Source organism: Lissotriton vulgaris, chromosome 11, assembly GCF_964263255.1.
Source record: "Lissotriton vulgaris chromosome 11, aLisVul1.2, whole genome shotgun sequence".
Lineage (NCBI taxonomy): Eukaryota > Metazoa > Chordata > Amphibia > Caudata > Salamandridae > Lissotriton > Lissotriton vulgaris.
Window position 1 is genome coordinate 1000573174 of NC_141699.1, and position 15416 is coordinate 1000588589.

The window sequence follows — 15416 nt, forward strand, 5'->3', positions numbered from 1 at the left end:
AGCTTTTATTTTGAGCAAATAACTGAAATCTGTTTATTTTTCCTAGAGACAACTGCACACTTTACAAAGAAGGCGTCAGAGCTGCCATTAGGGTTAATTTGCCTTTAAAATGTAGAAATACAGAAAAATGTGTTTTATTCTTCATAGATGACTATTGTGTTCTTTCTTGTCGATGGTTGCTAAGATGCATGCCCGAGATAGATGCCAACACCTCATCGGAATAAATCTCTACGGTGTCTTGGACCGTTCATTGGCATCTTTCTCAGGCGTGTAACGTAATGTTCTGATGGTGATCCCTCTAATCCTTTAATGGGATTGAAACATCGTTGACTCCTTTACACCCTGACACAATCAGATGTAACATTGTAACATTGTAATGTGCTGTGGTGATTTTCGTCATTTATGCTTGCCAATTTGTTGATCCCCCTTCAAGCATTGAACTATGCCTGAGTTCTTTTATTTTTTTGTGTGCTTATTTGTTACACCGTTTGTGCTCCCACTTTATTGCTTTGTCTTTATTCACCAAATATTAAAATATTCTTGTCCCGCTGGACAATGCAATATAGATCTCATTGTTAGTCTATATTTATTGCTTCTCCCTTATCCTTCCTGTGAGGGACCACTGTTCATGTAATATTGCCTTCTATTCGGGCAAATACTATAACCCGGTTGCCTAGGTAAAAAAAAACCAGGTATGAAAAACTGCAATCTGCAAATGTGGAATTTGCCAACTCTGTTTCCGGTTGAGGTTTTTGACTAATGAAAGGTGAATGTAGCATTCGGGATTTGTCACTAGCTTTCTGTGATGCTGGACAGACCCTGATGGATTGTCATCAGGCCTTGGATCCACTGGCGATCAATGGTCCTTCCCGCCCAATGATGTTAAATTTAGAACTTGAGTACGAGTAAATCTAAAATAAGAACAATACCTATACTGTGGGTGAAAAACAACCAGAGAAAATTAAAAAGACCTGCACTTTAATTTTCTACCAGGATAGATTTGCTACAAGATTTTTTCAGTACATTGCAAGGGCTGCCTTAGGATCTGTGCATGTACTAATCCCTGTATATTGAGCATGTATGTGCCTTGCCTTCTATTCAGGTGAATATTTCAATCAGCTTGCAGTACATTCTCCAAATGTGGAATTTGTCCTCTCTCTGGTGAGTACAGGTTTTTGGCTAATGAAAGGTGAATGTAATTGACAAGATGCTGAACAGACTCTGATGGATTGTCATCAGGCCTTGGATCCACTAATGATCAATGAGTCCCCCCACCCAAATAAGATGTTACATTTAGAATTTAAGCACAAGTAAATCTAAAATAAGAACAATATATAACTTGGGTGATAAACAACCAGGTAAAATCAATACCACCTGCAATTTAATTTTCTACCAGGTTAAATTAGCTTCAAGGTTTTTTCAGTAAATTGCTAGAGATGCCTTAATTCAAATCTGTGCATGTTCCGTGACTGAGCAGGCATCTAACATATTTGAAGGCCTGGCTTCTTTAGCGGCACACTGTTCGTTTTGCCAATACAGCCAACAGTGTATTACATCTGCGTAAATTTGCTCATTTTCATATTCCCACTATGTGATCAAATGTACTGGAAAATTGTTTGGGTTTGGTCAAGACAGAATTTTAGAGCCATGATTTCAAAAGTAACCAAAGCTTTGCTCTCAAATACAAGATGATAAGAGAAGAAAACCCGCCACACAGATTTAAAAAGTGTGTTCAAACAGGGGAATAATATGCAGAAAATGCAAGATAAATTTAGAGAAAATAGACATGCTTCTGTTCTCAATAAACACACGTTATCCTCTAGTATGAAACCATGTTTGGTGGAGATACGTGTTTATGTGGAACTATTGTCACAAGCAGGTATAACCTTCTTCAATCTAGGGCTCTGCTGTAGCCCAGGAAAAAACACCATTCATGGTAAACACAAAACTATTTCCTACTGCAGTCAGTTGGGTAACGGCCACTACAACGCGGCCCTTTCCACACAAACCTTAACCACGCATGCATTACAACGCATGCGTGGTTACCACGGCAGCCTTTACCACGCATACCTTTACTACGAGATAGGTAGTAAAGGCATGTGTGGTAAAGGCTAAAAAAAGAAAAAGGGAGCTTGGGAGTCTCCCCCCCCCAAAAATAGTGTGGGAATAAAAAGGGGGGTTGAGGGGGTCGCCCACCCCAAAAAAACGCACCTGATGTGGCGAAGCGGAGGCAATCAGCGCCGTTTGAGAGGAAACGGAAAGAAACTTCCGCTTCCTCTTTACAAAGTACGTCACCAAGGAAGATGGAGAGGAGACGACGTGAAAAGGGACAACGTCACCAAGGAAGATGGAGAGGAGACGACGTGAAAAGGTAAGGGGAATTTTAGTTTAAAAAAAAAAAGATTAATGGTTAAGGGCAGGGGTAATTATAAGGACTGGGGGCCCATGTAAGGGTACATGGGGAGGGGTATAACCTTTACCAACAGTATGCCCTTACCATGCATAAATTTACAACGAAAATCGTTGTAAATCTATGTGTGGTAAAGGAATATTCGTGGTAACGGTTATGCGTGGAAAAAGCATTCCGTTGTAACGCATGCGTGGTAAAGGCATGCGTTGCAACGGAATGCGTTGTAACGACATACAACCCAGTCAGTTCAGCTCTTTACAATTTACATATGATGGATATAATCGAGTTTCATTTATCACAATATTCTTCAGGTGGCATTGAAATTTAACTCTGTGCTAATTATAATGAGGTTTTAAAACCTTAGATAAGTAAGAATGATAAACAGCAAGAACTTATCTAATAAAAGGTAAAGTCTACTTTAGTTACCACCTACTAACTACATGATAAGTAAGGTACTGGCATGGTAAGGCACAGGTGTACCATGAGGTGGAATCATGCTAAGAAATGGGCACAGCTGGGCACAGGCATGAAGTTGCCTACTTTGAATGTCCAGGCAGAACAACCACATGCACAGACACAGTCACAAATCACAATCCACAGGTTCAAAGGTTTCAAATGCTGCACTGCAACATCAAATGCCCAGGGACAGCTTCAGGTCCCAGATACACCCATAACTATGGAGACACAGGCTAAATCAGCAGAAGCGTCCTTAAATATAGCCTCACATGCCCACAGTGCCACATGCCAAGACACAGCTAAGATACCAAGGCACTGACTCAAGTGCCCTTGTGCAGCCACAAAAGCACCTTATGAAGAAGCCCAAGCAGGACTCCTTCTTATGCACAACCATCACATTGCTCAGACAGAAGCTCAAATGACAAGAAACAACCTCTAGATGCTAATATTTCCATGAGTATCTAGGGTTGGCATCTCTTCAAATGTACAGGAGCTGCCTCATGTGGCTGCCAAAGGCGCAGAGATACTCCTCCGGGAGTCGAATATAGCGCGATACAAACCCGCAAATAAATAAATAAATAAATAAATAAATAAATAAATAAATGTGTGGAATTCAGTCTCATGCTGGATGTAGTCCATGTTGTGCAGTGCAGGCACATATGCTGAGTGCAGATCCTTATACTCAGAGCAGACCCTTATGCTCAGTGCAGACCCATATGCACAGTGCTGCCTGTTCTGTGCAAGGAAGCCACATACGTTTTTACAGTACAACATCAGTGTCACAGTTAAACCCATATGTGCGGTGCACCTACATAGTGTAACACAGTTTCATATGGGAAATATTCCTCATGTCTATGGTAAGCCACATATGGGCTTTGAGGTGTTGTCAAGGGATAAGAAATCGCTATACAAATGCTACAATACACTTCGCTCAGTATCACCCACAGTATAGCCAATGCAAGCACAGTCTAGCCCTGCATTCATATTTCAGTATTGGTATGGTAGCCCCAAGAGCCCGGTACTACCTCTGGTACAGCCCGACCAATGCGTACAGTGCAGCTTCAACTGTGCAGAACAGCCCCCATGTACAGTGCAGTTCATAAGTCCATTCCAACTCCATAAGTGCAGTGCAGCTCCAAATCTGGGCTTCAACACCCTTTGCATAATGTAGACTAATATGTGTAGTGTTGGGCAGACCGATATGTGCAGTGCTAACATATTTCTGCAGTGAACCAATATCCACAGCACAAGCCCACATTTGAAGGACAACCTCATATGTGTTGAGCAATGTTATCTGTGCAGTGCAACCCAACATCTTCATTACAGTCCCCTATGCAGAGTGCAGCCTCATATTGAGCATACAACACCTGCTTGAGCTCAGCCTGCATGTGTAGTGCTGTCCAATGGCTGCAATGGACCTCATGAGCAGCCTGACACCAGTGGTGGCTCCTCCGCGAAGGCGGAGGACCGTCGCCCCACTGCCAGGAGCAGCAAAGAAAGGAAAAAATAAAATGATAACGGAATGTTATTATCATTTATTGTTTCCTCCTGCTGCGGCAGTGGGTGAGGGGGCGGGTGGAACGGCAGGGGAGACGTGGTAGACACTCCGGTGTGCAATGGCTGTTTGGTTGGCCCTCTCGGGCCGCCCAAACCAGGCATGCGCACTTCCTTACAGCCTGCATGGAGAACATGCCCACCCATCCAGCCCCTGGCTGAGCGTCGTGTCACGGCGCTCAGACTAATTACAATGCTCCATTAGAGCATTGCGATTGGCCAGTGGGAGCCTGGCTGGTTCCAACCTGGAGTCGGTCACAGGCAGTAGGAGAGAAGACGCGGGACCCGGCTGCGGCAAGGTAAGTTTTATTTTAATATTTATATTTTTTTTAAAGCATCCCGCGAGCCACGCCAGCAACCCCGCGCCCTGCAACCCACCCACGAGCTGTGCCGGCCGCCCCAGTCTGACAGCCTCCCTCCAGCCAAGCTTCCACTTCACTTCAAAGAGCTCCTACGCTTTCACAGAGTAGGCTGTGGCAGGCGACCTATATGGTGGTCTGGCTCCCTTGACAGTGGTAGTTATGGGGGAAAGAGAACTATAATTCTTTCATCCAGCATTCGCACTGCGCTCTTCCCTCCGTGTTTGTTACAAATATCGAGAGGAAGAGAAGCCCGCAATCATGGGCAACCTCTCTTTTTGAATTGACTATCAACTCTGTGTTCTGCTAGGACACTGAGAGATTTTTGCAAAGGTTGGTTTCACACATTTAAATGATTTTACTCAAAAAGAGGTGTCCATATGAGTAAATCTACTCCCATGGGTGCGGAGTGTAAGTTTACAGATTGCTGTGGAGGGTTTTGACCACCACAAATGTGTATTTCTCCAAAAGCTTTCAAAACTGGAACTACTCATGTTTCTGCTAAAAGGACCAAACCAATTCTTCAATCTTGGACACTTGTTTCTTCAATTGAGGAAATATGGAACAAATTCAGCAGGACTCAGGTGTCATTTGGAGATGTGCAAAAGTTGAATTTATGAAATGAAAAATGCGGACCCTTTCGTCGCTTCTTACCAATAAAGAAAATTATTATTTACATTTTTTCATTTCCAAAACGTGCAATTCTGATAAAACAGTTCAACATGTTTCAGGTGATCCATCTGCTTTTCGTCAGCAGAACATATTTTATACTTTCATCTAAAATAGACAAACTTAAAAAACTAAAATAGTCATTGTGATTGTCATCACTAAAACTGGGTGGAGGGGTAGCTACCATTTTGATATACATATCAATTATGACTCTGTCATCACAAGATTAAAAATGACAGTCATGTCAACTACTCAAGGTATTTTATCATGGATATCAACATGTTTCAGAGGCTTTCATCAGGGCTGTTTACAAAATTTACATTAACTGGATAATATGGTTTCAAGAAGGACTTCCCGATTGTTATTCCAGGCTTCTATCATATGTTGTTTTATAAGTATTTTCAGGTATTGTTTGGTGGTCATTTTTACACTCAAGAGCAGGGATTACTGATTACATGTTTCTATATCAATACAGTTTCTAATGACACTACGGTATTGGCTATTTGAATCAAGAAGCTGTCTATGTCACAACATGTACACTGTATATTAATACTATCGGTAAAAAAAAGTACCAATAAGGAATACATTAACACCACCATTAGGCAATATTGAGGTCTATAAAAATGACAGTTCTGTCTACAGGAGTATTTGTGGCACTACCTTATAAGAGACCATTGCCATCACTTGTATGTATAGTTTGAAACAGTCCTGATGAAGACATTCTATCTTAAGAAATGATGAAACATGTTGACAGTCATCATAAACAGGGCCTACCTGCCTATCACTTTTAGTCTTGTTGCTGGGAATGCATAAATAAAAATATTAAAGTGGTAGCTGAACCCCATAGGCGATCCTGATGATCACAGTTCCACTTTTGATACGTTAAAGAGACTCTGCGACAATACCCACACTCTATGGTCACCTCCCAAATGACAGAACAGCAAGACAAGCAGGGTCTGACCAGGATGATCCCCAATTATAAAAGATGAACCATTGCACATAAGGTGAACGAGAGTTCATCTTCCTCGTGGTAAGTACTGCCTTAGACTGTTCACAACATGGTACTCTGACTGCAACACATAAGAATAACACTTCTTGAACTGCACCTTTTTTTGTAAGACTGTAAAACAGCCTATCATGCACACCAATGCACGCCCTCTATTGAAAGAAAAAAAATGCACCCTAACAGACTGGAGATGAAACAGTAATACTCCTCAGGGCTGATCCAAGATGTGATTGGCAGAAACTCAAGCCAATGAGAGGATGTGGCCTAATGGGCTAGGGCGGTCAATCTCAAATCTGGGAAACCAGGTTTGAGTCTGGAAATGATGCTCAACATCCTGCGATTCTGGGCAAATCACTTAATCTCTCGTGCCTAACAAAAATGAATGTGTCTGTGTGTAACGTAACTGGTGCTCATGTAAAGCCCTCTTATACCTGATACCTGCGGGTTAAGTTTGTGCTATATAAAACTCCAGGGGGGGGGGGTTTAAAGGGGTATGCGACCAGTCCACTCAAAGCTCAAAGTACATTATAGATAGACAATAGGTCTGTTTCACAGCACACTGTCAATTACCAAGTCTAACAACCTATTTTAACAGAAATTATCAATTTGCTGTTAATCAGAAAATAACAAAAGTCATTGTCACTGGTTAACATATGTTTTCCAACCTAGCTGAATCTTGTTACCACAGGTTCTAAAAATGTCAACTTCTAGACTTGCTGATAATGCATGTCACTCATAATGGTCTTTCTCTTCCAACTTGGACTTCCATGAGAGCATGAAAGGGCTGCAAGGACATTTCTGGATGCTGCTGCTGATGGAAAGAAACAGTGGAAACTGTCCTTGATTGACTTTTAATGTCAGCTCACATTCCTGCAATGTAATTGGCCGCTGAAGGCTCGCTTGGTATTTTATCAATCTGGATGAACACTGTCGAATTGGTATTTTATCATCTTTGCTTAGCTGGTTCTTAATTATTATACAATATTTAAATCCCTGTTAATAGTACACAGGTACATAAAGGAGCATCCACTATTGTAAAGTACTTTTTTAGGTCTTGGACCGTAGGCTGCGCTTGTGCAGTCGCGCTCCGAGATTTAATGTTTCTTAGTATGGGGACTTGAACCCGGCCCTCTTCTCCATTGGCTGGCTTCCTAAACGGAGGCCAGCCATTGGAGGAGAGGGGCGTCACTCCGTTCAAGCCCCGTCTTTTTCGGATTAGGGGGCGTGTTTTTTGCAGTTTTTAACTCCGTGACGTCATCCGTCACTCAACAGCTAAAACCAAGCCCCCGAATGTGAACATTTCGGCGCTTTTCTGACGCCATTTCTGCCCGACCACCGCCACAAGAAGTCGAGAAGCTACCTAGTCCTCCGGTGAGTGCTTGCTGTCCTGCCCCCTCGTTGCTCGCGCTTGCTGTCCTGCCCCCTCATTGCTCGTGCTTGCTGTCCTGCCCCCCCTTGTTGCTCGTGCTTGCTGTCCTGCCCCCCCTCGTTGCTCGTGCTTGCTGTCCTGCCCCTCCTCGTTGCTTGTGCTTTCTGTCTTGCCCCCTTGTTGCTTGTGCTTGCTGTGCTGCCCCCCTCGTTGCTCGTGCTTGCTCTCCTGCCCCCCCTCGTTGCTTGTGCTTGCTGCCCTGCCACCTTGTGCTTGCTGTCCTGCCCCTCGTTGCTTGTGCTTGCTCTCCAGCCCCTCCTCGTTGCTTGTGCTTGCTGTCCAGCCCCCCTCGTTGGTTGTGCTTGCTGTCCTGCCCCCTCGTTGCTTGTGCTTGCTCTCCTGCCCCTCCTCGTTGCTTTTGCTTGCTGTCCTGCCCCCTTGTTGCTTGTGCTTGCTGTCCTGCCCCCTTGTTGCTCGTGCTTGCTCTCCTGCCCCCCTCGTTGCTTGTGCTTGCTCTCCTCCCCCCCTCGTTGCTTGTGCATGCTGTCCTGCCCCCCCTCGTTGCTTGTGCTTGCTGTCCTGCCCCCCTGGTTGCTCATGCTTGCTGTCCTGCCCCCCCCCTCGTTGCCCGTGCTTGCTTTCCTGCCCCTCCCTCGTTGCTTGTGCTTGCTGTCCTGCCCCCCCTTGTTGCTTGTGCTTGCTCTCCTGCCCACCCTCGTTGCTTGTGCTTGCTGTCCTGCCCCCCCTCGTTGCTCGTGCTTGCTTTCCTGCCCCTCCCTCGTTGCTTGTGCTTGCTGTCCTGCTCCCTCGTTGCTCGTGCTTGCTCTCCTGCCCCCCCTCGTTGCTTGTGCTTGCTGTCCTGCCCCCTTGTTGCTTGTGCTTGCTCTTCTGCCCCCCTCGCTGCTTGTGTTTGCTGTCCTGCCCCCTCGTTGCTCATGCTTGCTGTCCTGCCCACCCTCATTGCTTGAGCTTGCTGTCCTGCCCCCCCTCATTGCTTGTGCATGCTGTCCTGCCCCCTCGTTGCTCGTGCTCGCTCTCCTGCCCCCCCTTGTTGCTTGTGCTTGCTCTCCTGCCCCCCTCGTTGCTTGTGCTTGCTCTCCTGCCCCCCTTGTTGCTTGTGCTTGCTGTCCTGCCCCCCTGTTGCTTGTGCTTGCTGTTCTGCCCCCCCTCGTTGCACATGCTTGCTGTCCTTCCCCCCTCGTTGCTTGTGTTGGCTGTCCTGCCCCTCGTTGCTCGGGCTTGCTCTCCTGCCCCCTTACTTGTGCTTGCTCTCCTGCCCCCTTACTTGTGCTTGCTGTCCTACCCCTCGTTGCTCGTGCTTGCTGTCCTGCCCCCTCGTTGCTTGTGCTTGCTCTCCTCCCCCCTCAATGCTTGTGCTTGCTCTCCTGCCCCCCTCGTTGCTTGTGCTTGCTCTCCTGCCCCCACGTTGCTTGTGCTTGCTATCTTGCCGCCTTGTTGCTTGTGCTTGCTGTCCTGCCCCCTCGTTGCTTGTGCTTGCTGTCCTGCCCCCTTGGTGCTCGTGCTTGCTCTCCTGCCCCCCCTTGTTGCTTGTGCTTGCTCTCCTGTCCCCCTAGTTGCTTGTGCTTGCTCTCCTGCCCCCCCTCGTTGCTTGTGCTTGCTGTCCTGCCCCCTCGTTGCTTGTGCTTGCTCTCCTGCCCCCCTCAATGCTTGTGCTTGCTCTCCTGCCCCCCCTCGTTGCTTGTGCTTGCTCTCCTGCCCCCTCGTTGCTTGTGCTTGCTTTCTTGCCCCCTTGTTGCTTGTGCTTGCTGTTCTGCCCCCTCGTTGCTTGTGCTTGCTGTCCTGCCTCCCCTCGTTGCTTGTGCTTGCTGTCCTGCCCCCTCGTTGCTCGTGCATGCTCTCCTGCCCCCCCTTGTTGCTTGTGCTTGCTCTCCTGCCCCCCCTTGTTGCTTGTGCTTGCTGTCTTGCCCCCCTCGTTGCTTGTGCTTGCTGTCTTGCCCCCTCATTGCTTGTGCTTACTGTCCTGCCCCCTTGTTGCTTGTGCTTGCTGTCTTGCCCCCCCCCTTGTTGCTTGTGCTTGCTGTCTTGCCCCCTCATTGCTTGTGCTTGCTGTCCTGCCCCCTTGTTGCTTGTGCTTGCTCTCCTGCCCCCCCTCGCTGGTTGTGCTTTCTCTCCTGCCCCCCTCCCTCATTGCTTGTGCTTGCTGTCCTGCCACCTCGTGCTTGCTGTCCTGCCCCTCATTGCTTGTGCTTGCTGTCTTGCCCCCTCGTTGCTTGTGCTTGCTGTCTTGCCCCCTTGTTGCTTGTGCTTGCTGTCTTGCCCCCCCTCGTTGCTCGTGCTCGCTCTCCTGCCCCTCTTGTTGCTTGTGCTTGCTCTCCTGCCCCCCTCGTTGCTTGTGCTTGCTGTCCTGCCCCCCTTGTTGCTTGTGCTTGCTGTTCTGCCCCCCCTCGTTGCACATGCTTGCTGTCCTTCCCCCCTCGTTGCTTGTGCTTGCTGTCCTGCCCCTCGTTGCTCGGGCTTGCTCTCCTGCCCCCTTACTTGTGCTTGCTGTCCTGCCCCCTCGTTGCTCGTGCTTGCTGTCCTGCCCCCTCGTTGCTTGTGCTTGCTCTCCTCCCCCCTCAATGCTTGTGCTTGCTCTCCTGCCCCCCTCGTTGCTTGTGCTTGCTCTCCTGCCCCCACGTTGCTTGTGCTTGCTATCTTGCTGCCTTGTTGCTTGTGCTTGCTGTCCTGCCCCCTCGTTGCTTGTGCTTGCTGTCCTGCCCCCTCGGTGCTCGTGCTTGCTCTCCTGCCCCCCCTTGTTGCTTGTGCTTGCTCTCCTGCCCCCCTAGTTGCTTGTGCTTGCTCTCCTGCCCCCCCTCGTTGCTTGTGCTTGCTGTCCTGCCCCCTCGTTGCTTGTGCTTGCTCTCCTGCCCCCCTCAATGCTTGTGCTTGCTCTCCTGCCCCCCCCCTCGTTGCTTGTGCTTGCTCTCCTGCCCCCTCGTTGCTTGTGCTTGCTTTCTTGCCCCCTTGTTGCTTGTGCTTGTTGTTCTGCCCCCACGTTGCTTGTGCTTGCTGTCCTGCCTCCCCTCGTTGCTTGTGCTTGCTGTCCTGCCCCCTCGTTGCTCGTGCATGCTCTCCTGCCCCCCCTTGTTGCTTGTGCTCGCTCTCCTGCTCCCCCTAGTTGCTTGTGCTTGCTGTCTTGCCCCCCCTCGTTGCTTGTGCTTGCTGTCTTGCCCCCTCATTGCTTGTGCTTGCTGTCCTGCCCCCTTGTTGCTTGTGCTTGCTGTCTTGCCCCCCCCTCGTTGCTTGTGCTTGCTGTCTTGCCCCCTCATTGCTTGTGCTAGCTGTCCTGCCCCCTTGTTGCTTGTGCTTGCTCTCCTGCCCCCCCTCGCTGGTTGTGCTTTCTCTCCTGCCCCCCTCCCTCGTTGCTTGTGCTTGCTGTCCTGCCACCTCGTGCTTGCTGTCCTGCCCCTCATTGCTTGTGCTTGCTGTCTTGCCCCCTCGTTGCGTGTGCTTGCTGTCTTGCCCCCTTGTTGCTTGTGCTTGCTGTCTTGCCCCCCCTCGTTGCTTGTGCTTGCTGTCCTGCCCCCTCGTTGCTTGTGCTTGCTGTCTTGCCCCCTCGTTGCTTGTGCTTGCTGTCTTGCCCCCGCTTGCTGTTTTGCCCCCTCGTTGCTTGTGCTTGCTGTCTTGCCCCCTCGTTGCTTGTGCTTGCTGTCTTGCCCCCTCGTTGCTTGTGCTTGCTGTGCTGCCCCCTCTTTGCTTGTGCTTGCTGTCCTGCCCCCTCGTTACTTGTGCTTGCTGTCCTGCCCCCTCATTCGTTGTGCTTGCTCTCCTGCCCCGCTATTGGCATTGTAAATGACAATGCTATTTATTTATGTTTTTTTAAAAAACATAAATAAAAATAATGTCATGAGCAATGCCAATAGCTCTAACTTTAAGAATGCCGAGACCATTGCATTGTAAATGCTTGTTATTATTTAGCATCTGTCACAGTTTTGTATACTTTCAATGTGGGCAGTACTATTACTTTTCTAAGAAGGGTATTGGTTGAATGAACGCAAAATTGTTCAATTTTTAAAACTAGCATTGACAAACTCAATATATGTGGTTTTGTATGGGGCATGCTCCAGAGATGACACGTACATGCATATTTGCTGCCATGACAACACACACAGAGACATCCAAGTGTGTACACACGCACACACACACACACACACATGCATGCCTGTGCACTTCCTTACACACAACATGCACATACTCCAACACTCAGAGACCTGTATGCAAACATATAAGCACCCAGGTACATATATCAACAAGTATTCCAACAAGCAAGGCTAAAGACACAGAAGCAAACAGAGCACTAGAGCTGAACAGAGACTAGCAGCCATACAGTTATCCAAGCATGGTGACTAATGCACAGTGGCTTAGATAAACAGAACACTCTCTTATACATACACAGGCTCATATTTACTAAAAAGTAATACAATTAAGTTGCTGTGCTGCATTGCATGAAAGAGAGAGAGCAGAATAGGTCCATATCTACTGAGATGTGGCAATGTGTTCCTTTTTCCCTGCACCGGTCCAATTTTGGAGGCCATGCGCCAATGCCCACAACCTTGGGACACACTGCCACAGTGTGTGCATTCTGTAAGGAATCGTTTTTGTACTAGAAGGGCGCCTTTTCACTTTGATAAGTATCCTTTAACACTTGTCCTGGTTTGTATGTGTTGTACAATGCAGCAGACATACAAAGTAAGACAACCAAGGAGAAAATGCAAACATTTCTCCTCGTGGCGCCTGCCTCGAAGAGGCGTAGGACTTTGGTGCAAATCCCTCTCCACAATCATTTGTGGATAGAGATTTGCGTCAAAACCCAGGGGTGGCGGCAGTGGTACACCATGCACGACCCATGGAATATTCCCCTAACACTGTAGCACAGGGCAGTGCATTGCGCAACTTTGTAATGCTTTGCGTAACTATCCAACGCAAATCCTGATTTCCGTTGGATAGTAAATCAAAACATGGTGCTTTTTGTCAGGTTTGTGTTATAAAAGTAAAGCAACTGTGACACCAAATGATGGTAAATCTGGGCTGTAGAGCCCCACATGTGAAGCCGGACAGCAAGACAAGCAGGATTTACGTACATGAACAGGGTTATGGACACATGGATATAGGATTCCTATACATTCATTATTTAGCTCCTGTGCAAGGAAATTAAGTTGAAGGTAGAGGAAATAGTGGAGTGCCACCATACATTCAATATTGGCCTATCATTGGGTGCAGGATAATGATAGACTTCAGTCCCCAAGCCTATCAATGTGTACAATGAAACATGGACATGTGATAGAAAATGATCAAGGGCACTTTCCAAGGGGGTGACAATATCTCTGTGTTTGTCTCTTGCCCTACTCACGTTTTTCTGGCTAGAAATGCTCCTGGCCAGAATGGGTGCTAAGGGGTGGGTGGCCCATCTCAGCATGCCCTGGGGAATACAAAGTGATTGGTGGCAAACCAGAACATACAGTGGGTGGAAGATCTATGAATTGCTTTGTGGTCCCATATAAGATCTTATACTGATGATTGTTGCTGTATGATTGGCATTGTATGAGATTGCATGTTTGCTAGAACTGTGTTCCTAGAACTATATGTACAATATAGAAATATAGAGGGGAATGTGACGAGTAACGTTGGAACTAGTGTTCAGGAAATGCAGGCTTTATAAATATTACAGCCTCTCCGCAAGAATGGTAGAGGAACAACATGAGGAAATGTTTCAAAAAGCTCCTTAATAAAGAATCATGGGAAAAGGTGATGAGACAGCAAAGGTAAAATGTGAAACCCTGTAGTACTTGTACGACACAACCTTGCAAGAAAGGCTATAGCAGACGGGGATGAGAACTGTTACTTACATTTCAAAATATGTCTGAATGAAGGAACAAGGGAACAAAAGTACTGAGAAAGCAAAAGTAAAGCTGGAGACCTTTTACAGTCTGTGTGCCTTGCCCAGGAAGGGAATGAGCAGCCCAGATAGACCTGTTGTGTTTAGGTAGTAGCCTGTATTACATAGTGTCACATAGAATGTTTAGGTTACTAAGTTACTGGGGAGACTTTATTATATGGAATGTAGTTTATGGAATGTTATGATGAAGGGATTGGAGCTCCAGAGTCCATTGATGCTGATATTCTGGGCCCTTCACACCTGTATCCTGTTGCTTAACCTTATTACTAATAAATTAGTGCAGGAAACCTATCTGGTGCCTGGATCTTCATCCTAACAGGACCAGTGTCCCTTCTCTCTTGTCACATTGTGTGAGAATTCTCACATTCTGCCAGGTCCTTTCCACGGTCGTCCTTTACGGTTGAAGACTAGGAAATGGGGTGGGGTGGATGGTTGGATACTTACAAGGCCCTTGGGAGATTCTTGTTTCTTGCCCACTTAATATTTTTCTGCGATGCAAAGGAAATTACATCTAGCATCAGAAAAGTAATCCAATCCATAGCTTTTCTGTAGATAAAAAAAACTTCTCTTCAGTCTTGGGAAAACTTAATTCTCCATATACCACCCGTCCTTGCCCTTTTTGTATGTCCATTTCATCCGTGGCCTCTTTAACCTATATGTTAACACCTTCCGTGCTCATGACGAGCTCAGCTTGTCATGAGGCACGGTGGCGCTGTGCTCATGACGAGCTGAGCTCGTCATGACCCGCGCGGCGCTCACACGCGGGGATAATTCACCTGCTGTGCTGAGCGTTCCACGAAAACGGGTACAGCGCCACTGTGCAGCGTGACGAGCCGAGCTCATCACAAGCTCCGTGGCGCTGCACGAGCCCCCCCTCCCCCTAGCGCCATGGGGGAATTAGCCCCACGGCGAAGGGGTTAAGAGAAGTGCCCAGTCTAAAATTGATACCTGCACACTATGAATAGATCTTGCAAAACTAGAGAATCTCAAGTAAGTTTAGTTATCTAAGCTAAGAATAAGGATTTTTTTGTTTCATCCCTATCACGACAAACCTTAAACACGTGACCAAAGGTATCCATAAACCTCCCAACCACCCTAGGTCCGCAGTGCAGAAAAAGTTCCAAATTAATGAAGCATGATGCATATACACCAGTGCAAAGGGTTCTGCTTTATGCCATTTCTGCCTTTAGTAACCACCCCACTCTGCCCATTATTCGGCTTGAGTCCCAATGGTCGGCTCTTGCGTACCCCATGTTGCTGGCTGTCGGCCGTCACTTCAGACACCTACCCTTCCTCTTTGTGGGTGAGATGCTTCCATGGTCACCATACCGTCTCAAATTTGCGGCGGCACGTGGGACCTATATTTTATTTATTTATTTTATTTAGTCACTTGTAGAGCGCGAACAGCTACCCCCAACGGGGGTGTCCCGGCGCTGACAGCGTGTGTAGTCCTAGAGGGTCCAACAGAGAGTTCCAACAGGCAAGATCTGAGAGAAAAACCAGGTTTTGAGTTTTCTGCGAAAAGCAACCTCGGATGAAAGAAATCTGAGTTCTTCTGGAAGGGCATTCCACAATCTGGAAGTGGCTAAATACCAATTCTTTCTGCTGCATACACCAGTCTAGGTCTGATCTCCAGTCACTTGTCTTTGGAGGTGCTCCCCCTTCCCAACAGTGGACTATGTCTCGTCTGGCCACTG